Consider the following 12,271-nt stretch of genomic DNA (forward strand, 5'->3'; position numbering starts at 1 on the left):
AGCCTCTCATTTGACCTCTGAGGTTCCCAAAAGGTCAAGAAATAGATAAAACCCAGATGCAATGAAAGGGTGTTCTTTCCCAGAGTTGTGGGTGACATGTATAAAAAGTCTTCTCTAGCTAAGATCATCTCCCCTACTAATGCCTAAAATGCCACTATAGCTGACTGGTTCTTTGGTTCAGATAGAACTTTCTTTTAAACATGTGGAAATTGACATTAGGCATTCCATGATCATATTGGCAAAGAAACATTTTTCTTTACTTAAAATTAGAATTTTAAATAAGCTATTGCAGCCGCCCCTTTCTTTGAAGCAACTAAGGCCCAGAAAGAGGAAGTGAGGTCACACATCCTGGCAAGGACAGATCCAAGACCAGAACACAGATTTCCCAATTCTGATTCCTTCTCTTGGACCTTCTATCTCTGAATCCACATTCTCTAAATCAATTTGTTTTCCCCCACATTATTCCTCCACTATTGAAAAGAAGGAACTTCTATAGCATTAATTCAGGAGCTGGTAGTTGGAACAGAAGTAAGAACAAGAGGGAACAAGGAACTCAGAATAATTAGCAACTTTCCCTGGCATTGGTCCCTCCCAAGCAGGTTCTGCCAAGCCTCAGGAAATCTCTGGCATCACAACCAGCTGATAACAAGTAGCATCAGCACTGTCGTCACTAAGACAGTGTCTGGAGCTCAAGACCATCAAGTTTTAAGCTTGTCTTGCTGGCTGCTGGTCTTGCCGGCTGCTGGTTGCTTCCCCTGAAAGGCACTCCAGAAACGGTGCCTCAGAACATAGTTCTCCATTGTCCCTTCTATGGCTTACCCAGAATTTTCTGCTGAATCTTCCTGTGCTCTCTGAGAGTCTAGGAAATGAGGCTCTTTGCCTTGACAGGCAACCTCTGGGAATTGTGTTTCTTGGAAAGTTCATATAGTAATAGTGGCACTCTTTCTTATTCATTGAACTATATTTGACATATAACCTTGTGTTAGTTTAAGATGCACATGTTGATTTTATACATTCATATAATGCGACAAGATTGCCACTGTAGCATTAGCTAGCACCTCAATCACATCACATCATTTTATTTTAGTGGTGGGAATAATTAAGACCTAGTCTCTTAGCAAGGCTGCTGTCTATAATACAATATTATTGTCTATAATCACTATACTGTGCATTAGATCTCCAGGATTTATCTACTAGTTATGAGTTTGTACCCTTAAACAACATTTTTCCTTAAAGATGCTTTTAAGAAAAAACTGAATCAAGGTTTTTTTAGGCTTAACATTGTGTGTATATAATGCTAGCTACCTGCTTGCTACCAGCTACACTTGAGCCTGTACCTGTCTATCTAAATGGCCTTATCTGGGCTCAAGCACTCCCCGACCTTTCTGATAGGGCAGGGGAAAGAACAGAACAAGACTATTTCTTTTATAACAGGCAATACTGAACTTTAGGATCCCACATTCTAACCCTGACTCTGCCAACTCTGGCTGACCAAATCAACTTGGGCAAGGCCATTCTTCTCTCTGACTCTTAGTATCATTATCTGTAAAAACAATACACACACACACACACACACACACACACACACACACACACACGGCCTATATAGTGTTGTTCATATATATATATATATATATATATATATATATATATATCCTATGTAGTGTTGTTCTTTTCTTTTTTTCCCTTTTATTAATATCCACATTTTAAAAGGAATAATTTTCATAAAAACATCCTGACCACTTCTAAAAACTAGAAGACCTAACCAACTGGATTCATATTCCCACATGATGATCTGTGGTGCTCTGAAGTGGTGTCCAGTGTAGAAGGGTCATGTCCACTCCCTTTCACTCCAGTTCCCACCGGGTCATAGCCCTTAGCTGGGTTAACTATCTGGAACAAATAAATCTTTGAGTTTATGAACCTGAACTCAGTAGTAAGTAGTTGCACCAAGCAAAGCATCCACTATTTGGGCAGAATGTATGCATTCATCAAATATTACTGAATGAGTGAGATGTGGTCCTTTCCCTAACACCTTAAATTATGGCGCCCTCATGGTAACTCATTTCCTATATTATGCTTTCACATTTTGATTAAGGCTGCTTGACTCTTTGCACTTAGTTTTTCTATTTAATTAGCCCTAGGGTATTTTATTTTATTTTGCCTCATTTCTAAGCATTCTTATTCCTCAAAACCCTTTGTCCATATTAATAATCATGGTCTCCCATTTGATCTCAATATATGTGACCTTTATCTAAACTTTCTTAAGCCTTTTTCCTACCTGCCTCAGGAGTTCTGACACATATTAAGTCAGTTCAGAGCCTTAAAACTTACATACAGCCGAAACCGGTTTGGCTCAGTGGATAGAGCATCAGACTGTGGACTGAAAGGTCCCAGGTTCGATTCCGGTCAAGGGCATGTACCTTGGTTGCGGGCACAATCCCAGTAGGGGGTGTGCAGGAGGCAGCTGATCGATGTTTCTCTCTCATCGATGTTTCTAACTATCTCTCTCCCTTCCTCTCTGTAAAAAATCAATAAAATATATTTTTTAAAAAAACTTAACATACAGCTCTTTAAGAAAATAACTACTCAAAATGCACACAACTGTTTAATTAAATGAACATACCTGTAAAATGCATTTAATTTTTTCTGTTACTTGTCATGCCAATAGATAAAATAAACATAAGCTTATTGTCTAATCAGTGGAAGCCTTCCCATTGGTTTCACTGTAAAAATTGTCCCAGTCACACTGTGGGTACCTATTGAAGCATTAGTATAACCAGGGAAGATATTACTAGTTCTTCTTCATAGTAGAAAAAATAACACATGGCCTCTCTTTCAGAGATCTCCTAAAGAGCCACTTTGCCACCAAGATCAAGGTTACAGGGAAAGGAAACCAAGAGAGTTTCTGAGGAATATTCCCAGAGGTCTCTACTCTCAACATTCTGATCAGATAATAAAGACACTAGCTGAGGCAAGTCATGGACAGTCAATAAATTCTATCATATTTCTAAGAACATAAACTGTGACTCAGTTATTTGCTTGTCTAAGTAGACTGAACAATTCAATTAATTTCATTATTTCTTGGAGATTTGGGGGAACACAGCCACTGAAACTTGTAATTCACTCTGTTGTAGATGAAGACTCTCAATTGTCCAAATGCATCCCCACTAGTTTCAGTGAAGTTAGCATTGCATCCAATTATTATTATTATTATTATTTTTTGGTTTCTTTATCTGGTATTCTTTTCTTTATGACTTTATCTCTCTCTCTCTCTCTCTCTCTCTCTCTCTCTCTCTCTCTCTCTCTTTCTCTCTCTCTCTTTTTGTTAATCCTCACTTGAGGATATTTTTCCATAGAGAGTAGAAGGGAGGGGGAGAGACAGAGAAATATCAATGTGAGAGAGACATATTGACTGGTTGCCTCCCACACAAGGATCGAGCCTTCAATGGGGTACGTGTCCTTGACAGGAATCAAACCTGGGACCTTAGTCTGCAGGCCTACACTCTATCCACTGAGACAAACCGGGTAGGGTGCATCCAATTTTTGTAGCAGAACACTTCCCAAGGTCAACATTCCTCATGAAGCACTTACAGCATGCTTCATAAGGAATAAAATAAATAAAATAAAAATTCATTCGGAAGTCACTAAATTCCTAGCATGTTTTTTAATCATTATAGGTTTATTTCAAAGTACAATTGTAATGACAAAGATAGAATTGGGGCCTCAAATTTCTTGCTGTTAAAAAGAAAGAAAGATATCTATTCTGACTTGAAAAAGTTGGAAACATGATCTATTCAGTGATTCTCAAAGAGAGGTCCCTGGACCAACAGGATCAGCATCTCCTGGGAAGTTGTTAGAACCTGTCAGAAATGCAAACTGAGTTAGAAATTCTGACTAGAGCTTAGAAATCCGTGTTTTAACCAGCCAAGTGATTCTGATGCATTCCAAGTATGATAACCATTAATTCAGTCCAATCCTGTACTGATGAAGAAACTAAGATTGAGGAAAGATGTGATTCTATTGTTGAATTACAAGAACAGGTGAGAATCAAGTTCCGACCTCACACAACATTTCTTTCATCCTTTATACAAAACTCTAAAATAATGTATTTACATGGGGCCTACAAAGTATGCTACATACTTATTTAATTATCACTACTGTTCTATGAGTAGTTTTTTTTATTTTACAGATGAGAAAATGCTCAGAGGGAGTTGGGTATGCAAAGTCCCATTTGATAAGGGGTTGATCTGGATTAAACTTTATTTTTTTCAAATTTCAAATTCTAAGTTCTTTTAACCCAACTACAGTATCTGATCCACTCAATCACACATTAAATTCTCAAAAGGTAGAAATAAATCTTATTTATACATGTTTGCATTGTCACATTTGAGTCACCATTGTAGGGAATGGCTTGCCTCTTGGTGAGCACAGTATTTTGGAGAAAGACTATTTCTGTCTCTATACTTCTATAGCCTCAGTTGATTAAATTTGCTACTTTTCTACACTTGAGCAACAAATGCAAAAGTCAACCTATGTCAGGTTAGCCAGAAAGGCTATTTTTATTCTTCATTGTTATGTATAAGATGCTTCTCATTATTATACATTGGGGGTGGGCTGTTGAGATTTTAAAAATATTTTAAGTGGTGTTCATTTATTATATTTGAGGCTTCAGGCTATGTTAGCAAGTGGTACAATTTTAGAAATTTGAAAAAATTGAAACACCATGTGGTATGAGAATATGTTAAAATATAGATTCTCAATATAGAAGTATTGTTTTCCTTGTAAAAAAGGCTACTGCTAGTAATTATCACTATCAATAACCACAAATACTTTTATGGAACTTAGTACCTTCTAAAAACTAAGGCACTTTTGTGCAATATCTCCTATAATTCTCACAATAATCTTATTACATTAGTATTGTTATTGTCCCCATTTTATAAAAGAAACCTACTTTCAGAGATTAAATAAATGGCCCCATTTTATAAAAGAAACCTACTTTCAGAGATTAAATAAATGGCCCAAAGTGACAGAACCCATAAATTGCATCTCCAGGACCCACTACACCAGTGGCTGGATCTACACCACCACGGTAAGCTGCTTCTCAAAGCAATGACTTCATTCGCTGTCCTGCCCCAGCCTAGATTGTTTCTGTTAGGAATCCCAAATAAGTATAATCTGACCATAACCTACCACTTTCCAGGTTTATGTTTATTCCTTTTAGCTGCTGTTCAAATCAACTCATAGTTCCATATACATATGTATATTAGAGGCCCGTTGCATGAAGATTTGTACAATAGGCCTTCCTTCCCCTGGCTGCCGGAACCGGTTTTCCTCCGGCACCTGGGACCCAGGCCTTCGCTCTGGCCGCCGCCTTCTGTCGCCTATTGAACTGTGGTGACAATAATAAAATTAATCACCCTGATCTGTGTGCTTTGATGAGAATGTGAAGTGTGTTCATGAGAGACAGCCATGTGGTATGGAGTGACTGGCAATGCTCTGCCCTCTGAACCATTTCTATGTAGAAGATGGCAAGACCTTCCCGGGATGTGCATGAGTGATGTGTTAGAATAGTACAGCAATAGGCTGTCCATCGAGGGAGAGGACAGGACACACAAATTCAGGCCACAGAGAGTGGCAGCAATATTATATGTTCAGATTCGGGGCTGAAGATTCCCTTGAATGTCCATGGTTCTTGTCTCATGTTTTTGATCCTTTCCCCCAGGCATCCATATTAGAGTTCACTTCTTAAACTAACTATGAGAAACAAAAGGAATATTTTAATGTTAAAAAAGTATTTTGGAAAACAATGAGACAACTGGGCTGGTAGGAAAATGGGAAAAGGCTGTTCAAATAGAAATAAATAACATGAAAAGGTGCTCAGCCTCAGTTGTATTTAAAGAAAAACAGATTTAAAAAGTGGCCTAACACTTCTCACCTATCTAATTGGTAAAATAGTTAACAATTTTTTAATACTCAGCTTGGGCAAAATTGTGAGACAACTAGTATACTCTACTCCTGAGTGTGTATGTATTGTAGTACCACCCATAGGTAATATTAGTACCTTATTCGTTTCTGTATTAAAAATTAAATTTTTTCAATTAAAGTTTATATTCAATATAATTTTGTTCTAGTTTCAGGTATGCAGCATAATGGTACTCTCTGTATTTTTATCTCAATATGAAATAAATTGGCACAATCTTTCAGAGGCCAATTTCCCAATATTTACAAAATTTTAAATGCATATATTCTTTCACCCAGGGGTTACAATGCTAGTGATTTTCCTATGGCTGTCCTCTCACAAAGATGCTCAATCTAAAAAAACAAACAAAAACATTTAATCAAAAATTGTTTTCAGTGCTTTACATGTAGAAATAATCTATACATTCATTCACACAACTAACTAAATACTAAATACCTAACTAAATCCCTCCTCTGGAAAACAATATTAGAAAAGTTGCAGGAGAACCTGAAAGCAGAGGTGGCTTGTGATCAGCTCTCTATTTGGGGGGAGCCAGTGCGATGGGGTGGCCACAGAAAAGTCAAGGGAACGATGCGGGAGGACTGGATGGAGGGCTGTTCAGCTCTCCTGATTCTCCCCATAACCTCAGCTTCCAAAAGCTCTCCTCATACTCACGGCGCCTTTGCACAGGTCATTTGTGGACATGCACGGAGTGGTGGAAGCTTGAACCACCCAATGTGCATATTCATAACTGACATAAAAATATGACACTCTAATTCTTGCTTCAGTTCTCACACTATAAACGAGTGTCCTTTCACAGTCTATTTGTGTCACGTTTTCTGCATATTTGTGCTGCTCTGACATCACTATTTAAAATAGCCTTCCAAGCACCAGGCTGAAGTGCTATCTGCTGTTTCCAAGCACAAGAAGGCTGTCATGTGTCCTATAGAGAAAACAGGTGTATGACCTAAGCTTTGTTCAGACATGAGTTACAGTGCTGTTGGCTGTGAACTCAATGTTAATGAATGAGCAATATATATTAAACAAGAAGTCTTTGGACAGAAACATACATAAAGCAAGGTTATGTATTGATCAGTTGATCAAAATGTGACCACAGACTGGCAGGAACTTAATCCTGTATTTCCAACAGGAGTTATGGTTCCATTGCTTAAGTCAGAGCTCACAGCAACTTTATAGACTATAGCTGCTAAAGCAACAAGTATCAATAGCAGCATAGGAAAGAGCAACTTGCAGGAATATAGAACATCACTGAGCTGAGAGCCAGTTGGTCCCTTCCCTGGGGTCTCTGTAAAAGCTGAATAGACTTCACCACAGAGGCTTTTCAGCCAGGGGTGGACAGGCAGTTAATTCAAAGGCTCGATGGAGAATGTGTTCAGAATTAAGATCTATTGCACCTGCTAGAGTGGAGATGGTCCAAGACAGCAAGAAAGTCTGACTGGGTCCTGGTCCAGCTGGATGCACCTTCCTGAATACCAATACACAGAACCCAGGAACCAGACCATCCAGAGACCCCTGACAATCCAGAAATCAGCAAACGGATCGCTGCCCTGTCGCCATGCAGCCTTGGACTCTTTCTGACACATCAAGAGCCTTCCTGAGGAAGAACAGGGAGAAACCCAAAAGTCCAACTCTCCACCCAAATGAGTTGGAATTCATTAAGGAGAAACTTGGTTAAATGAAGAGAATTCACCTTAAATTAAAAAAAAAAAAAGGCACTTCCCACCATCCCATTTACCAAGCACAGTCGGGGAAGGAGGATTTATTGGAAAATAAGGTGAGTTATACGTGGATCCCTATACATTTGAATATATTATAAAAAGTCAGAAATGCTGCCACAATTCTATGAAATATGTAAAGGAGGGAAGGAGCTTATACATGCTAACATAAAAATATGTTTAAACTGTGTATTTAAATTTTTAAAAAGCCAGTTTCAGGACAGTATATATATGCACATAAAATAATCTATAAATTAAAAATATAGCCTTACACACATGTTTCTTATAAATGCACACAATATTTCTGGAAATATGCACAAGAAAAATATTTAAAAAATACTTTAGACTATAAGCTTTGCAAAGGCAGGGACTGTATCTATCAACTGTTTGCCGTGCCCAGCATGCTGCCTTGCATGTATTATGTACTTTTTAAATATTTGTTGAATGAGCAAAAGAATTAATAGGCAACAATAAAAATGAGAACAGAGGAGTGTCATGAAGCTTTTCTTTATATTTTTACATCCTCTGTAGCTGGCACTTGTTAACGTGAGCATCTATTACATTGAGAATAAAAAAAATGAAATGAAATGTTACTCCCCTGTTTATTCTTCAAAGGCTGCTAAGCCCCTTTCAATGTCACAATGATATTCTCCATTCTCTTGTAACTATTCTATCTCCTCACATCCCTTTTTCTAAGCCACAAAGAGACACAGAGTGGTTTCTCTATAATCATGTTTGTGCACTGGGACTAAGCTTTGTGGCTCATCTGACCAGAGATGTTTGATGTGACCTAGCTGGTCTAATTTTCTCCCCTGTGAATGTCAACTTGTATGTGCCCAAGACATTGGACATTAGAGTCACTGCACAGCTGCAATCATAAGTTGTGTATTTAGGTTTATGAATGTCTACCCTAGGCCTTGAGTAGCAAAAAAAAAAAAAAAAAAAAAGCCATTGGGAATGAAGGCTGAGACAGACAGAGAGAAGCTGGGAGCCATCAGAGAGGCACAAGGAATACCCACACTCCTGACATATTCCTATTTTTTGTTTTCTTTTTGAGGGCCACCTGCATCCCTAGTCTAAGGTTCCCTGAGATACATTTTTTTAAAATTTTCTTTATTGGTTAAGGTATTAAATATGTGTCCTTATTTCCTGATTGCTCCCCACAGCCCCCCACTCATGCCCTCACCCCCGTGTTTTCTATGTTCATTGGTTATGCTTATATGCATGCATACAAGTCCTGTGGTTGATTTCTTCCCCTTACCCCCACCCTCCCCTACCTTCCCTCTGAGGTTTGATGGTCTGATCGATGCTACTCTGTCTCTGGATCTGTATTTGTACATCAGTTCATGTTGTTCATTATATTCCACAAATGAGCGAGATCATGTGATATTAATCTTTCTCTGACTTATTTCGCTTAGCATAATGCTCTCCAGGTCCACCCATGCTGTTGCAAATGGTAGGAGTTCCTTCCTTTTTACAGCAGCGTAGTATTCCATTGTGTAGATGTACCACAGTTTTTTAATCCACTCACTGCTGATGGGCACTTGGGCTGTTTCCAAATTTTAGCTATTGTAAATTGTGATACATTTCATGTTCATAAAAAACTAGAGGCCGGGTGCACAAAATTTGTGCACGGGGGGCGGGGTGTCCCTCAGCCCAGCCTGCACCCTCTCCAATCTGGGACCCCTCAAGGGATGTCCGACTGCCCATTTAGGCCCGATCCCGGTAGGGATCATCAACAGGCAGTCGGACATCCCTCTCACAATCCAGGACTGCTGGCTCCCAACTGCTCGCCTGCCTGCCTTCCTGATTGCCCTTAACCGCTTCTGCCTGTCAGCCTGATCACCCCCTAACCACTCCCCTGCCAGCCTGATTGATGTCTAACTGCTCCCCTGCCAGCCTATTTGCCCCTAAATGCCCTCCCCTGCAGGCCTGGTCACCCCTAACTGCCCTCCTCTGCAGGCCTGGTCCCTCCCAACTGCTCTCCTCTGCAGGCCTGGGTCCCCCCTAACTGCCCTTCCCTACAGGCCCGGTCACCCCCAAATTCCCTCCTCTGCTGGCCTGGTCACCCCTAAATGCCATCTCCTGCAGGCCTGGTCCCTCCCAACTGCCCTCACTTGCAGGCCTGGTCCCTCCCAACTGCCCTCCCCTGCTGGCCATCTTGTGGTAGCCATCTTGTGTCCACATGGGGGCAGCCATCTTGTATGTTGAAGTGATGGTCAATTTGCATATTACCCTTTTATTAGATAGGATAGAGGCCTGGTGCATGGGTGGGGGCCAGCTGGTTTGCCCTGAAGGGTGTCCTGGATCAGGGTGGGGGTTCCCTTGGGGCATGGGGCGGCCTGGGCAAGGGGCCTGTGGTGGTTTGCAGGCCGGCCATGCCCCTGGCGACCCAAGTGGAGGCTCTGGTATCTAAGATTTATTTATCTTCTATAATTGAAACTTTGTAGCCTTGAGCAGAGCCAAGCCTCCTGCTTGCTCCATGACCACAGCCATTTTTGTTGGGATTTATTTATCTTCTATAATTGAAACTTTGTAGCCTTGAGCAGAGACCAAGGCAGGCCAGGGCTGTGAAAGTTTGGCTTCCTCCATCACTGAGGGCAACTCAAGCCTCCTGTTCTCTCCAGCTCTGTGGCTGCTGCCATTTTTGTTGGGATTTATTTATCTTCTATAATTGAAACTTTGTAGCCTTGAGTGGAGGCCTGGGCCGGCCAGGGTGTGCGGGAAAGCTTGGCTTCCTCCATTGCCAGGGAAACCCAAGCCTCCTGCTCACTCCGTGGCTGCAGCCATCTTGGTTGGGTTAATTTGCATACTTGCTGCTGATTGGCTGGTGGGTGTGGCTTATGGGTGTAGCAGAGTGATGGTTAATTTGCATATTACTCTTTTATTGGATAGGACAACCAACTATTTAGCCTAGGATCCCCAGAGCTGGTTTCTGTTAACAGCCACTTTAGAGTTCTGACACTGCATCTCTCCACTGCCTCAGCAATGAAGGCCAAGCATTACTGCCCATATACAAAGTCACATAAAAGACCTTCGAAGACTTGGTCCTCTGCACCCTCTCCTTTCCTCTTTCCCTATACACTCCCCTTCCTGCATTGGCCTGGGATACTATTTCATCCTCTTCATTAGGTAAAATCGACTCAATTCAGGACTCATCTCTTTGGAGAAGCTTTGTACCACCAATGCAGCTACCACCACCACCACCAATACCACCACATCTGGGTGAGGACCCCTGTGTGCTTCTCTTTATAAGAGGGTCACTCGTCACATTTGTCTTCCATATGTTTCACACTCCTACTAGACTGCAGCTTCCTTGTGGATGGAATCCTTTCTCATCTGTGGCTTCATCATTGGTGTTTAATGTGGTTAGTGCATCTGACATTCAACAAATATTTAATGACTTATACTTTTTGTATCCACACCCTATAGAATCTTAGATTTCCATGTATTAGAAATTCCATTAGTTTTGGAATGGAGATATCTAAACAAATGCCCAAACAATCAGAAATTAGCCAACCTGATACTTTTATATGCCTGACAGTCCAAACTCAAAAGACACAGGTAGAATTAATTAGTGGATGGAGCGCCCATACATGGCCACAGATAACTAAAAATACACTAAATTGGAGAATGCCAGGAGAAGTAAGCTAAATTGCAATTTGTTTGAAACTATTATCGGACAAGAAAAACAACTCTCAGAATTGCAGGCTTTCATAGCTTACAGGAAATCCTCTTGAATCCAAAAGAAAAATGACAAGAAATCTTTCAAATCAAAGGAATTCTTTCTTCCCCACTTTAACCAAATTGTTTCACTTTTTATCTTTTTAATATACAGCCTCATGTAAAGGTGTTTTCTAATCTAGTTTGCCTTTCTGGTTCTAGGGAGAAAGAAATGCAGAGTTAGATGAAAAGGTGTGATGGAGGACAGAAAAGCCAATTAGCAGCTGAGCTGGGATTAGAACTCCCTGCTTTCAGCTTCCTCCTTTGATCCAAACTTGTTTCCATCATTTTTAATAGGGAGTTTGCAGCTCCAACTCAGTGTCCTTAGACCCCCCGAGCCCACCTAGGATTTAATCGTGCAGGCTTGCCAAGCTCTCACCCCTGGATAGCCGAGGTATGTAAAAGCCAAAATAAATTTTATTGGAAACCGATCTCTTGGGCAGAAATCAAAATGACATCAGCTACAATAAATAACTGCAGTGTAGTCTTGGAGGAAAGGTTGGCTGTGTCTCAAGCGAGGTCAGCTTCTGGCATCTATGTGAAATAAATATAAGGTAGCTTATCTTTTTGAAAGCAGGGCACTATAAAAACACAATTGCCAGAACAGGAGAAAATTGAAGCTGATTTCCATGGCAACAAAGGAGTTACGTGGATGAAATAGGAGCCCATAAAAAATCTACGTATGCTACATTAAAGGGAGAAAAATGGAAAGTAAGCAACAGGGAACTGGCATTCACCAAAAATTCCCTGAGAGGGATGGCTACCACCAAGACTCCTGGAGTCTGAGCATCGGTAGGGACAACACTCTCAACAAGAAACCCCAGGTCTGGTTGCTGCACTCTACAAATGC

Source organism: Eptesicus fuscus, chromosome 6, assembly GCF_027574615.1.
Source record: "Eptesicus fuscus isolate TK198812 chromosome 6, DD_ASM_mEF_20220401, whole genome shotgun sequence".
Taxonomy (NCBI): Eukaryota; Metazoa; Chordata; class Mammalia; order Chiroptera; family Vespertilionidae; genus Eptesicus; species Eptesicus fuscus.